General features: G+C 44.0%; 1 protein-coding gene across 2 annotated transcripts in view; it reads left to right on the forward strand.

Moving 5' to 3' along the window:
* The window catches only part of GRM3 (glutamate metabotropic receptor 3), a 145814-nt gene that overhangs the window by 42645 nt on the left and 90783 nt on the right, over positions 1-12386 (forward strand). Inside the window, exon 1 of one of the 2 annotated variants that reach the window (XM_079993602.1) lies at positions 11268-12137. The exons of the other annotated variant lie outside the window; for it this stretch is intronic. The gene's annotated coding sequence lies outside the window, so the exon portion shown is untranslated. Of the gene's footprint in view, positions 1-11267; positions 12138-12386 lie in introns of those variants that run through there. 2 annotated transcript variants of the gene reach the window in all.

The following is a 12386-nucleotide window of genomic DNA, read 5'->3' on the forward strand; positions in this document are numbered from 1 at the left end:
CTGGGCAAATAAACAGTATGGCAAAGCCAATTCGTCCTATGGAACTGTAAATACATACACTTTGGTCAAAATAATAATAATAATAATAATCCTAAATTTGCATATGTACAAATGGGATCTGAACTGGAGGAGACTGCCCAGGAAAGAGACCTGGGGCTCATAGTGGTTACCTTGATGAAGATGTCAACCCAGTGTGTAGCAGCTGTGAAAACAGAAAATTCCATGTTAAGAAACATTCTCAAAGAAATAGAAAAGGATATTGCCTATAACATAATGCCATTAAACAGTCCAATGGTGAAACTGCACTTGAAATGCTGTGTTCGGTTCTGATCTCTGCACCCCCAAGAAAGATATTGCACAGCTGGAAAAGTCTCACAAAATGGCAAAGGAAATGACTGTGGGGCTGGAACATCTCCCCTATGAGGAAAAGCTGCAACATTTGGGGCTTTTTAATTCAGAAAAAGGGTGAGGAAGTGGAGACGTGACAGGTGCATAGCATTAATGTTTGGTGTAAAGAAAGTGGACAGAGAGACATTTTACTTCCTCTCTCAAAATACTAGAAACAAAGTTCACTCAGTAAAGCTGAATTCTGAAAGATTTAGGACACACACACAAAAGTACTTCTTCATACAATCTATAAATTATGGTATTTGCTACCACAGGATGTAGTGTTGGTGATCAATCTGGATAGCTTTAAAAGGAGTTTAGACAAATTGATGGAAGATACGACTTTCAATGTAATAATGGCTCTGTACTGCTTGCGATATTGGAGGTTGTGTGCCTCTGAATACAGGAGACTGGGGAGCCCAGGTGGAGAGCACTCTTTGTGTCCTGCTTTTGGGCTTCCCATAGGACTCACGCTGGCCACTGTGAGAACAGGATACTGGACCAGATAGGCCTTTGATCTGACCAAGCAGGGCTCTTTGGGTCTTATGAACCTGGTGGATCTTGCAAGGCAGGACAGGGGTAACAACCAGCAGAGTTTTTTTTCACAGCTTAGTGGGTGCAGTCTAACAATTAAAAAAATCACACATTGGACTTCCGGGTTAGCGCCTCTGGCAATGGCGGAGCTCCTCCAATCAGGAGGAACCGACTCCGTGAAAAACAGGGTCTGACTGTCACGGCGAAGGCGGAGACCCTTAGAAATCACAGACGGAAGAAGTCTGTGAACCTGGAATTCGGCTGGCACCTTCTGCACCCCCCTACTCATGGGGAGACCTGGTATCGGGAATCCGGAGCGACGTGGGGTGAGAGGCGCGGTGCTTTGAATCGACCGTTTATTTCACGGAGCGAAGCCGCATTGCTGCTGTCGGAGAGCGCTGACTTTTTTCCTGTGGACAATTGGATTTTAAACAACAACCCATGAGTAGAACGGGAAATTGAGCTTTTAAACAATTTAATTTGGCACCGAACGGGGAAGGTTCAAACAGGAAGTCCACCTTCCCTTTCTGTAAATAGACTGAAGCAAAGTAGTTGTTAACTAAGGTTTTGGAAAGTCTTATGTAAAGGATTAAAACTCCACTGATTGAAACTATTAATTTTGACCAAGTGAACTTGCAGGAGAAGGTGAAAAATTAAAAATCGAAGCATCACGTCTCTGAACCTGGGAACGGTTTGCAAAAAGTCCATCAACAGTAAACAGGACAAATTTGACAGCTAGCTTTAAAAGAAAGACATTGTTTCTATTGTCCGCTTCTGCACTTAAAAAGAAGAAAAGGTAACTGGAAACTGTTACTAATTTACTTTTGGAATTGTGCTGGAAAGGATTGATACAAATGGAGATTGTCTTCCTCTAGAGGGAGTTTTGGGACATTGTTACAAGAGTGCAGCAGGGAAATTGGCCTTAAGATAAAGACTGTGAGAAACTAGTTCTGACCTTGAACATCTTAAGAATGTCGGTGTGCTGGTCCCGGGGGAAAGGTCGTAGTAAGAGTTCATGAGATGAGAGGCGAGGTCCGAAACAGGGAGCCGGGCGGGGAACAGGAACGCTGGGAGGTCAGAAGCAGAAGGCTGGGCAGGGAACAGGAACGCTGGAAGGTCAGAAGCTGGGAGCCGGGCGGGAACAGGAGCGCTGGAAGATCAGAAGCAGGAGGCCGGGCAGGGAACAGGAACGCTGGAAGGTCAGGAACAGGAGGCCGAGCAGGGAACAGGAACACTGGAAGGTCTGAAGCCAACAACGACGTTGCTCCCGCAACCTGGGAGCGGGCTGACTGACCTTTATCTTCTTCTAAGGCCAGGGGCGGTCCCGGCCCCCAGGAGCCCCGCCTCCTCTGGCCTTAAGGCGAGCACTCCTCCTGGGAGCAACCAGTTCCCTTCGCCTCTCTGCCCTAAGCCTCTGTAGTTCAGGAGAGGCCGAAGGGTTACTGGGCCCCGGAGGAGGCTCACCTGTAGCCACTGAGTCCTCAAGCACCTCTGGGGCCAGAAGGGTTTCACCTGGTGCCTGCTCTTGAGGAACTGACACAGGTGCAGGCTCCTCAGAATCTAGGCCTTGCCCCAGTTCAGCCGGCCCTGGAGGCAGGGACTCCTGTGCAGGCTGGGATTCCTCTGGTTCAGCCTCTGAATCGGAATCCCAGGCCATCACAGTCAGCAAAGGAAGAAGTAGCATCTGTACTGAATGGGACAATCTATCTGTTGGGAAAGCTGCATAAACAGATAGATGTCATGGCTACTAATATTGATATTTTGGGAACAAAAGTGGGTATCAGCATAGAAGTCGACAAGAACCCGGCACAGGAATCTTTCTTAACTGAACAAATTGATGAATTAGAGAAGGAGAAAGTTGCTGTTGTTGAGTACAAAGCAAAACAAGGGGGAGCCTTAACCTTAAAGAGGCAAATGGAGGATTATAACTTGAGGCCTTATATGACTGTAATTAGGAGAAGCCAGTTTTTGAAGATGGGTGCCTGGCCTGATCTGGAAAAGGAAAGGTGGAGAGATCCCCTTATGCAGGGATCAAATGACTTTTGGAATATGAATTTGAGCCAGGAGGAGATTGGAGCTTTGGGGGCCTTTGGACTTGGAAGAATTGTGAAACAAGATTCGGAATACTTTATGGGCCCTAGCTTTAACTATGGAAATCTGGCAGACCTGTCAAGAAGGAATATAAGCATCGTTGGGTTGGAGCTCCCCCGAGATCTGCTTTTTAGCACCAAAGATTATCAAGAAGATCGGCAGAAGGGAAGTGAAGAAGAGTTAAGCGCCTCGGATATAAGATCTCCAGGTTGATGGACGCTGGGAGGTTGATGGAACTGACGGCAGGGACCGACACCGGGGAGGGGAGACGGTGGAAGAAAATTGGGAATTTAAAGTGTATATATGGAGATTTAAAAAAAAAAAAAATTAATGAGAGATAGAAAAATCGTGGAATGAAATTTTTATGACCCTAGGGGAAATGTCTTAAGAGATTAAGTTCAAATATATTAGTTTTAATGAGAAATAAGATTTAATGAGAAATAAGATTAAACAAAGTAAAAATGGATGATTAATTGGTGAAAGAAGAGAAGGTTAAATTACAGTATATTAAGATAAATTATTAGGATAAAAACAAAGATGAAGGATTTGCTGAAATATCTAACTGAACCAGAATACAAAGAGGGGAGGTGTGAGGAGGTCAAGGAAATAAGCTAAAGAAAGTTGTGTAAAGGTTTGATTTGTTCTTTTTTTTATTGTATGTATTATTTTTTTTGTCTGTTTTCCTTTTTTATCTTTTTTCTTTGATGGGACTTGTTTTTATGTATTGTTTTGCTTTCTTTTTTGGTTCAATTGGGTGTTTTTCTGTTGTTATTTTTTTATTACTCATGTAACTTTTAAAATTTTAATAAAAATCTATTAAAAAAACAATTTAAAAAATCACACATTGCTCCCCAAGCAACAACAAAACAATCTAACACCAAAGCCAGCGTATAGAATGGTCGGATCTACTTCATGTAGTCCTACTCACAGTAGACCCACTGAAGTTAATGAAAGTGACTAACCTAAGTTTATTCATTTCAGTAGTCAGAATAGACTCATCGGACAGAATTGACTCGTCCTACTCAGAATAGATGAATTTGGAACTTAGCTGACTGCAACTCAGGAGGTCTAGAGAGAAAAGGAAATATGGTTTACAGAACAATAAACCACTGTGAGATAACACTTGTTTATTTAACCAAGGAGGAAATGACACATTTTCAAGAACAGATCAGCAGGCCATTGGTCCCAGCCAGAAAATTATATAAGGAATTTTACTTTGAGTTCTGTAATAGAATTTCTTCTGTTCACTGGCGGATGATGTGAAAAATGTTATCGCGAAGCTGCAGTGACACATTAGAAACTAATATGGCGTTTAATCAACTGCAATATAAACCCATTATTTCAGTCATGGCAAGCTTATGAAAGGAAATCATTCCCATCAAAACACTTTAAGTTCCCCTTGATTTACACTTCAATGTGGATTGAAAAAGTTTTTTTAAAAAATCTTTACACCCTTTTTTACTACGCTGATTGTGTACATAGAAAAAGGTAATTAAGGATGTTAAAGGGTAACAACTATTTCATGCTATGTGATCTTGAACATGATGAACCCTTCTTGAAATGTTGATCTAGCTTCCCTAAGGATGAGTCAGTCTGCCGTGCATTTGCAGTCACTGATTTTTCTGCAGTAGCGTGGGAAATTCTGTCATCCCACCCACAGGTCTACATCAGTGGTGTAGGGCTGAAATGGCAGTGTTGGGGACATTACACACGGAAGGCCAGTCATTTCATGGTGTTTGTTGACACATCTGCAAACCATGACCCTCATTGTAACAGCTAAACAACATTACATTGCAGATTCCTTGAAACTGCCCTTTCTTTTCTGCTTTTTCATTCAGCTGTAGGTGGCTGTGGTCATGCAGAGAGGGAAGCCTGTGCGATGGGGAACCTGTGGTTTTTCAGATGCTGTTGGACTCCATCTCAAGAGGTCACAGGAGTTGTAATCTAGCAACATCTGGAAGACCACAAGGTTCCCAACCCCTGGTTCATTATTTCCTGACCATGAATGTAAACACACAGACCGCAGACTTCATGGGAGGAGTTTATCCACGTTGGTCGCAACTCTTATGAACCGCTGCTAGAGCTCTGAAAGTTGCAATTAAGTGGTGTTTAATGACAGATTTATTTATCTGCTGTCTTTAACTTTGCTGTCAGAGATGACAAGGGATTAATTTCCAGAAGCTCTAGAGTGGATTGTTCACCAACAGGATAGAAAAATTCTATCGGGTGAGTGATCTGGGAGTGGGAGAAAATTTCAGCATTCCCAAGCACCACTTAAGATGCTGGAGATCAATCCAACAAAAAGATTTGCCACTTCTCCGATCCTTCTATTTTCTCTTTAACTATCTACACCTATAAATTAATTGGGAAGTTATCTATGTGTCAGTTTAAGTGCTTGTGCAAAATATGACCTGAGGACTGACTCAAGTTATTAGTGATGGTGCTCAGGAGAACATAAGCAGAAAGCTCAATTTGAAATATAAATCAAAGAAATATAGACACAGACAGGAGATTCTCTATCTCTGAAAAGTTTTCTATGGGGTTGTTCTGTGGTGCTTTTCAGCCTTCCTTGTTAAGATTTATGCCAAGGGGGGAGGGGGGAGCCAAAGGGAAAGATGAAAAAATTCTTGAATCAGAGATGCAGAATGGAATGCAGAATGGAATGGCAGAGTTGTAAATGGGTGAGCAAAGGCTGGAAGTAACAGAACTGCCAAATACTGGAGTTTTGATTTTGGAGAAACCCCTAGGAGTGGAAGTACAGCAGAGAAAGGATAGAATTTGCATGCAATTTGAATGGAATCTTGTCCCTCTGGTTAATTAGAAGAAGAGGAGAAAAATGACAAACAGGATTGATGTACTGATATATGGATAACCCCAGCAATATCGCCTTGAATTTTGTGTGGTTGTTTGTTTCTAGCATTTTTTTGTTTATCCTGCTATGGCTGTATGCTAATGCAATAAAGGTTTGATTGATTGATATATGGATACAGGACTGATATCTGGATGAAAATGACACAGGAAATGGATTGGGATGTGAATTAAGATTTTAAAACAATTGAACTACTATACGTTAATATACAAATACAGTAAAAAAAAGTTTTCTTTTGGAGGAGGAGATAAAGAATAAAGAGGGAATGTTTTATAATTGTGAAGGCAGTAACTGGAGAATCTCCTTTAGAATTTCTGCATTGAAAAAAAGTAAATGAACTGGAGAGCTCTGGATGGAAGGTGAGGAAAACCATGTCCAGTAAAGGGAAACATAATTGAGTAACCCAAATTGTGCATCTGACTATTTTGAAGAAATTGTGTATACACAACTGACAGGTGGATAGCCGGAGGTCCTTTTATTTATTTCTTCTCTCTTAATTTTTATATTTCTTGGTAGCGTATTATTATCCCTATATTCTTACTCTCTCTCAATGTACTTTGGTAAGAACTATATACAAATGAAGGGGAAGGACAGTATGGACCCCATGGGAGAGGTGGGTCAGGGGAGATCTCACAGGGTGGGAGGCTGTGAGAAGAGAAGGATGAGCCCAGGTGAGAGCACAGCTTCCTCTGTAGGGGATGAAAGTTGAGATACAGTGGTGACAGAGTTTCTTTTTCTCTTTCTTCTTTCTTCAGTTTCATTCTTCTCTTTATTTCCTGTAGATTAGTTTCTTTCGTTCATTGCATTGTATTTCATTGTATTGTGAAAATGTATTGTGAAAACTTATTTATTGTGAAACAATTTTTAAAAATCCAAAAAAAAAAAAAAAGTAAACACAGAGGCTGCTTTCAGGCAAAACTTTATTCCTTCTTCTTGGTGCTTCCTTACCTGCTGTTTGTTTGTTTGTCTATTATTAATTTATTTATACCCCATCTTTTTCCTGATAGAGACTCAAGGCAGTTTTACAGATAAAATAAGAACAACTTAAAACATTGGCGGAAGTGCTGGTGGTGGTCGAGGGGACAATTATTAAAAAACAATTAAACACACACACACAATTTCAATTAAAAACATACCAGCAATCACAGCACAAATAGGATGGCAGCAGCCCACACATTAAAAATCAGTTCCCACTCACTCACATATCATAAAAGTTACTTCTAGAAATTAAGCAGAATTGAGTGCTCATTTTGATGTTAACTGTTTCGGGGGGGGGTGTCAGTTTGCAACCCTGTTAACTAGAAAAATCACAGGAATGTTGCACTGTAAATTCTCCATTTACTGGAGAGCCAGTGTGGTGTAGTGGTTAAGAGCAGTGGATTCGTAATCTGGTGAAACGGCTTCGATTCCCCGCTCCTCCACATGCAACTGCTGGGTGACCTTGGGCCAGTCACACTTCTCTGAAGTCTCTCAGCCCCACTCACCTCACAGAGTGTTTGTTGTGGGGGAGGAAGGGAAAGGAGATTGTTAGCCGCTTTGAGACTCCTTTGAGTAGCTATAAAGCGGGGTATCAAATCCAAACTGCTCCTCCTCCTCCCATGGTTTTTCAAGATAACGCCACACAAAATTTGGAGTGATATCCTTGCTTGAGGTTCTTCCCCACCATTTCAAATTCAGTGAGACATGGCAATATATCTATCAAAGAGCAACAGAGCCATAATTCAAAAGGTACCACAAGTACAAAAGGAATGTGAGAAAATGCTAGCACAATAACCGGTCAGATGAACACATTAATCCCCACATCTGAATGCAGCCACACTCATTCACTGCATTCTGCGGATGATACTCCCCCCCCCCCTTGTTGGAAGCCTCCTGCCTGGGGGAGGGGGCAGGACCAGAGCCAAAACTGGGTGGAGAACCCTCTTTGCCCCACCCCTCTCTTCATCCACCCCAGAGCTGCCCCAAGAGATTGTGCTACCTGAGGCAAAGGACAAGATAATGACTTACACCTATTCCATGTGCTCCTACAGACTCCGCAGGCAGCTGAATCTCCTTTCAACACTGGCAATGGGATAACACCCGCCCACTCCACTAGTAGACAACAGTCTATGGGGTGCATGACAGGCCTGGGCACACATATCTTTGGCCAGAGGGCTAAGCAGGAGTTGTTGGGATGGCCTGCTGCTGCCCACAAAAGGGCATTGCTTCACCTTGCCCAATGAGGGCCAGCTCTGTGCCCCTATGCATGTCCCCCAGTTTTCTCCCTTCTTTTCCACCTGTATGAACACAAAAAATAGAGCAGCAGGTTGCCCCCACCCCCATGGATCTGAGAACATGAAGAAACATTCAGAAGTGCCAAAGTATGCATTGTATTTGTCATGGATAGGTATATATATGGCTGCCACATGGCAACTGACCCCTCCTTTCTGCTGCATTATTTGAAATGTCTTTGCAAGAAATTTCTTCCCAATACAGTGGTACCTCTGGTTATGTACTTAATTCGTTCTGGAGGTCCGTTCTTAACCTGAAACTGTTCTTAATGTGAAGCACCACTTTAGCTAATGGGGCCTCCTGCTGCCACCATGCCGCCGGAGCACGATTTCTGTTCTCATCTTGAAGCAAAGTTCTTAACCCGAGGTACTATTTCTGGGTTAGCAGAGTCTGTAACCTGAAGTGTATGCAACCCGAGGTACCACTGTAATTATTTTGATACGTAGCTCAACTGTTCTCTGGATTCTCAAATGTTCATACAATTTTTATCTAAGATATTTCATTTCAATATTTGATAAGTGACAAAGGATGCCATTTCATAGGTGTTAGTACCCAGTGGTGGGAATCCAATATTATATAGCATCTGATATCACTATGAATTTCTGGGCCAGAGGGAATCTGAGGTGAGGCAAGGAGAGAGGCATGGTCAGTATTCACAAATGTTAGGTAGAGAAGGGATGCCATAGATAGGGGGAAAGCTATCTTGGGCAGCATTCTTATGGCAAACGCAATACATATTCTGGCCCAAATGAAAATGCTGGACTGAACATGAAATGCTTCAGTGTGCATTGGCCCTCATGGTGAAAACTGTGTGGCATAAACACAAGACTTGCTCCTCTATTATGCAATGCAATTATCCTTGCTAATTTGACTGATTCTTCTTATTCTATTAAACCAATTCTTAGAAAACCATCTCTGAACCCAGCTACTATGGCCGATTATCACCCAGCCTTAAATATTCCATTCCTGGGCAAGGTGATTGAGCGGGTGGTCGCTGAACCACTCCAGGCACGCCTGGAGGATGCAGAAAGTTTAGATTCCTTCCAGTCGGGTTTCAGACCCCATCATGGAAGCTGCCTTAGTTGTGCTGGTCAATAATCTCCAGTGGGCTTGGGACAGAGGTGAAAGCTGTTTCCTGGTTCTGCTGGATCTCCCAGTGGCTTTTGATACTGTCGAGGACAGTATCCTGCTGGACCGTCTAGAGGGGCTGGGAGTTGGGGGCACTTATGTAGTGCTTCCACTCCTTCCTCCTGGGCTTGGTCCAGGAAGTAGGGGGAGTGAGTGTTCAGACCCTGAGCTCTCGCTTGTGGGGTGCCTCAGGGCTCTGTCCTCTCCCCCATGCTTTTTAACATCTACATGAAGCCACTGGGAGAGATCATCAAGGGGTTGGGCTGGGTGTTTAGCACATGGGTGCAACATGTTGTTTAAGTGACTGTGTTATAATTTATAGTATTAGAATGTGGTTTCTTTGGTATGTTGTTATATTTGCTGTTGTTTTGCTATGGTATTATGAAATGTTTTTGGAGTGTTTGTTTGATGCCCAGGCAGCATCCCTGTTTCATAGAATCATAGAACTGTAGAGTTGGAAGGGATCCCGAGGGTCATCTAGTCTAACCCCCTGTAATTCAGGAATTTATTTGTTCTAAGCCAGTTTGAGCACAAATTTGTGTGTGTGTGTGTGTGTAAAAGTGGCATACAAATAAAATGCATGAATGTCAGCAGGGAGGGAGGGAATCAGGGCAAAGAAGCCCTGTGTGGGAGCATCTATGGAGTGACAGAGTTAGAATGGAAATGATTCTGGTAGGGTTAGGAAATGAAGAAAATGAGTTGTATTCTGTCATCCTTAACGACAGAAAGTTTATCACTGCAATGTTGTGTGTGTGTGTGTGTGTGTGTGTGTGTGTGTGTTTTTAATATGAAGAGCTTTATAAACATTTAAAACAAATAATTGAAATAAATATACCATATATTTGTTGAGCAGGATATGAACTCTCTCTCTCTCTCTGTATGTGTGTAGTTTGGGAATGAAATATGTTGTTCTGCTGCCCTGTGGTGATAAATAAACACTTCTTTTTTGATTGCCAAGATCACTGAGGGTTTTTTCCGAAGTTTTTTAGAGTGAAGAAGAAACCAAATTTATTTCTCTTTACAACATCCCCTAATTTCAGCTCCACATAAGGCACTTCCTTGTTGCTTCCAAGCCTTTTGCCCCTTCTTTTATGAAATGTGCCAACAAAGCACATGCTACTTCTATAAGACAAATTGCCAAATTATCCATTGCTTGGGTTTGGGTCGAGTCTTGTGCACTCCTGCATTTCACTCTTCATGATTTATACAGGTTGGTTTTAGTGAGGACTTTAATTTATGGTTTTCTCCTGTTGCATTCTGCCTTGAGGGATTTTTAATTTTGAAAAGTAGGATATAAATAAATGTCTTTTCCCTAGATGCATCCATAGCTAGCTCTCAAAGGATATTGTACCTGTACAGAGTTGGACCACTGCCCCCAAGGTTTTTTGGGAGAGGGCGGCTGAATTATCTTCATTCTAACCTGTTTTCACCTCCATGTGTTGAAAGACACTGAGCTTGCTAACACCTGGCTGTTCTGGTACAAGTCCTTCATTTTTCATATATATATATATATATATATATATATATATATATGAAGTTATACTGTATTAATAATAACTATATACCTGTATGTATTATACTGTGTACAATACCTAATATATTAAATATCCTAAAAGATTCTTAATTTTTATCATCATGATTATTTCACCTTTTTCCCCCCTTTCACTCCCCTGTTGATTGTCATCTACCAGAGAACATAAGCACACTTTAAAGGCACATTTAGGCACATTTTAAATTCCAATCCAAACTGTCATTAAGATCTATGAACCACAGTGAGGAGTTTGTGAATGGCTGTTTCTCAGAATAGAGACAATAGGAGAATCTAAGTTGATATACCACCCCGGACAGAAGCAGACAGAGGCAGCGGATAATGACCCTGATTTTGCATTCCAGCCTCTCTCTGTCCTCCCCCCCCCCCCCGCAACACTATCCAGCTCCCCCAAGCCAGTGGGTCTTGTCTACCTATCGCTGCGGGAAAGACGCAAACAACAGGCTGCAGCATCCTGAGCGTTCTCGGAGAAGGGAAACGGGCGCATCTCCCTTCTCCGCCCGGCCCAATCACAGAGCATCCCGCAGAGATTGATGAGGGCGTTGCTAGGAGACGGCCGCGTCTGGTCCTCCAGAAGCAGGGACCGGAGGGGCTGGGGCGCCTGCCCGGGCTGCAAGTGGAGTTAAACAGCCGAGGGGGACGAGGCGCGCATCAAAGTCTGCCTCTCCAGGGCTGTCACTCCAGAGCAGAAGCAACACGGGGCTGCAGCAGGAGGAAAGGCAGATTTAGACCTCTCAAGGGCTACCTGCCGATTTCAGCTGCCGGCCATGCGAAGTTAGCCCCATGTCCATCCTGCTAGCCCAATCCTAGGCAAGCGAGCAGGGGGGGGGGTCGCTCAGAGCTCTGGATTTGAGGGGGGCAGAGAGTGTGTGTGTGAGAGAGAGAGGCGATAGGTTTGGAAGGGAGAAGCAGTCCCCAGATGCGGGGCTGCAGCAAAGCGCATCACTTGGGGACAGTGAAACTTCTCCGATTTGGGGCTGTGTGGGGAAGGGTGGCGGGTGGAGGAGGAGGAGGGCTTGGGAAAGGGGGCCGGTCTCCGCTGCGCGCTGCCTCTTCCCGACGCCCCCTGGCCCCCACCCGTCTCCGCTCACGCCAGCCTTGATGCCCAGAGGGGCGGGGGGTCAGGGGGAGGAGGAGGAAGAGGAGGAGGACCACCTTCCCCAAGGAAGAGGGTGCTGGCATTTCCCCGGGGTGCCTCCACATCTCTTTCGGATCTCTAAGGACGCCCGCCCGCCCGCGCTATGGTGATGATGTGGAGGACCAGAAGTGCAGCCGCCGCCGCCAGCGAGCGTCGCCCGCCAGCGCCAGGTAAGGCGACATCCTCCGCCTCCTCCTCGGGAGAAGCTGCCCAGGACCGAAAGCGGGCGAGGGCGGCAGGGGGAAAGTTTTCGGCGCCAGGGCTCGCTCGGGAAGCGTCGTGGTGTCTTCGGGATAAGCTGGGCCAGCAGCCCAGGCGACGAATGACTGAATCCGAAGGGGATCCGCGCAGAGCTGAGCCCTATGCAGTGGCTCCCCAAATATTATTATTTTTATAATAATTACTATTATATACCACAC

Source organism: Podarcis cretensis, assembly GCF_951804945.1.
Source record: "Podarcis cretensis genome assembly, chromosome: 10".
NCBI classification, from domain to species: Eukaryota; Metazoa; Chordata; class Lepidosauria; order Squamata; family Lacertidae; genus Podarcis; species Podarcis cretensis.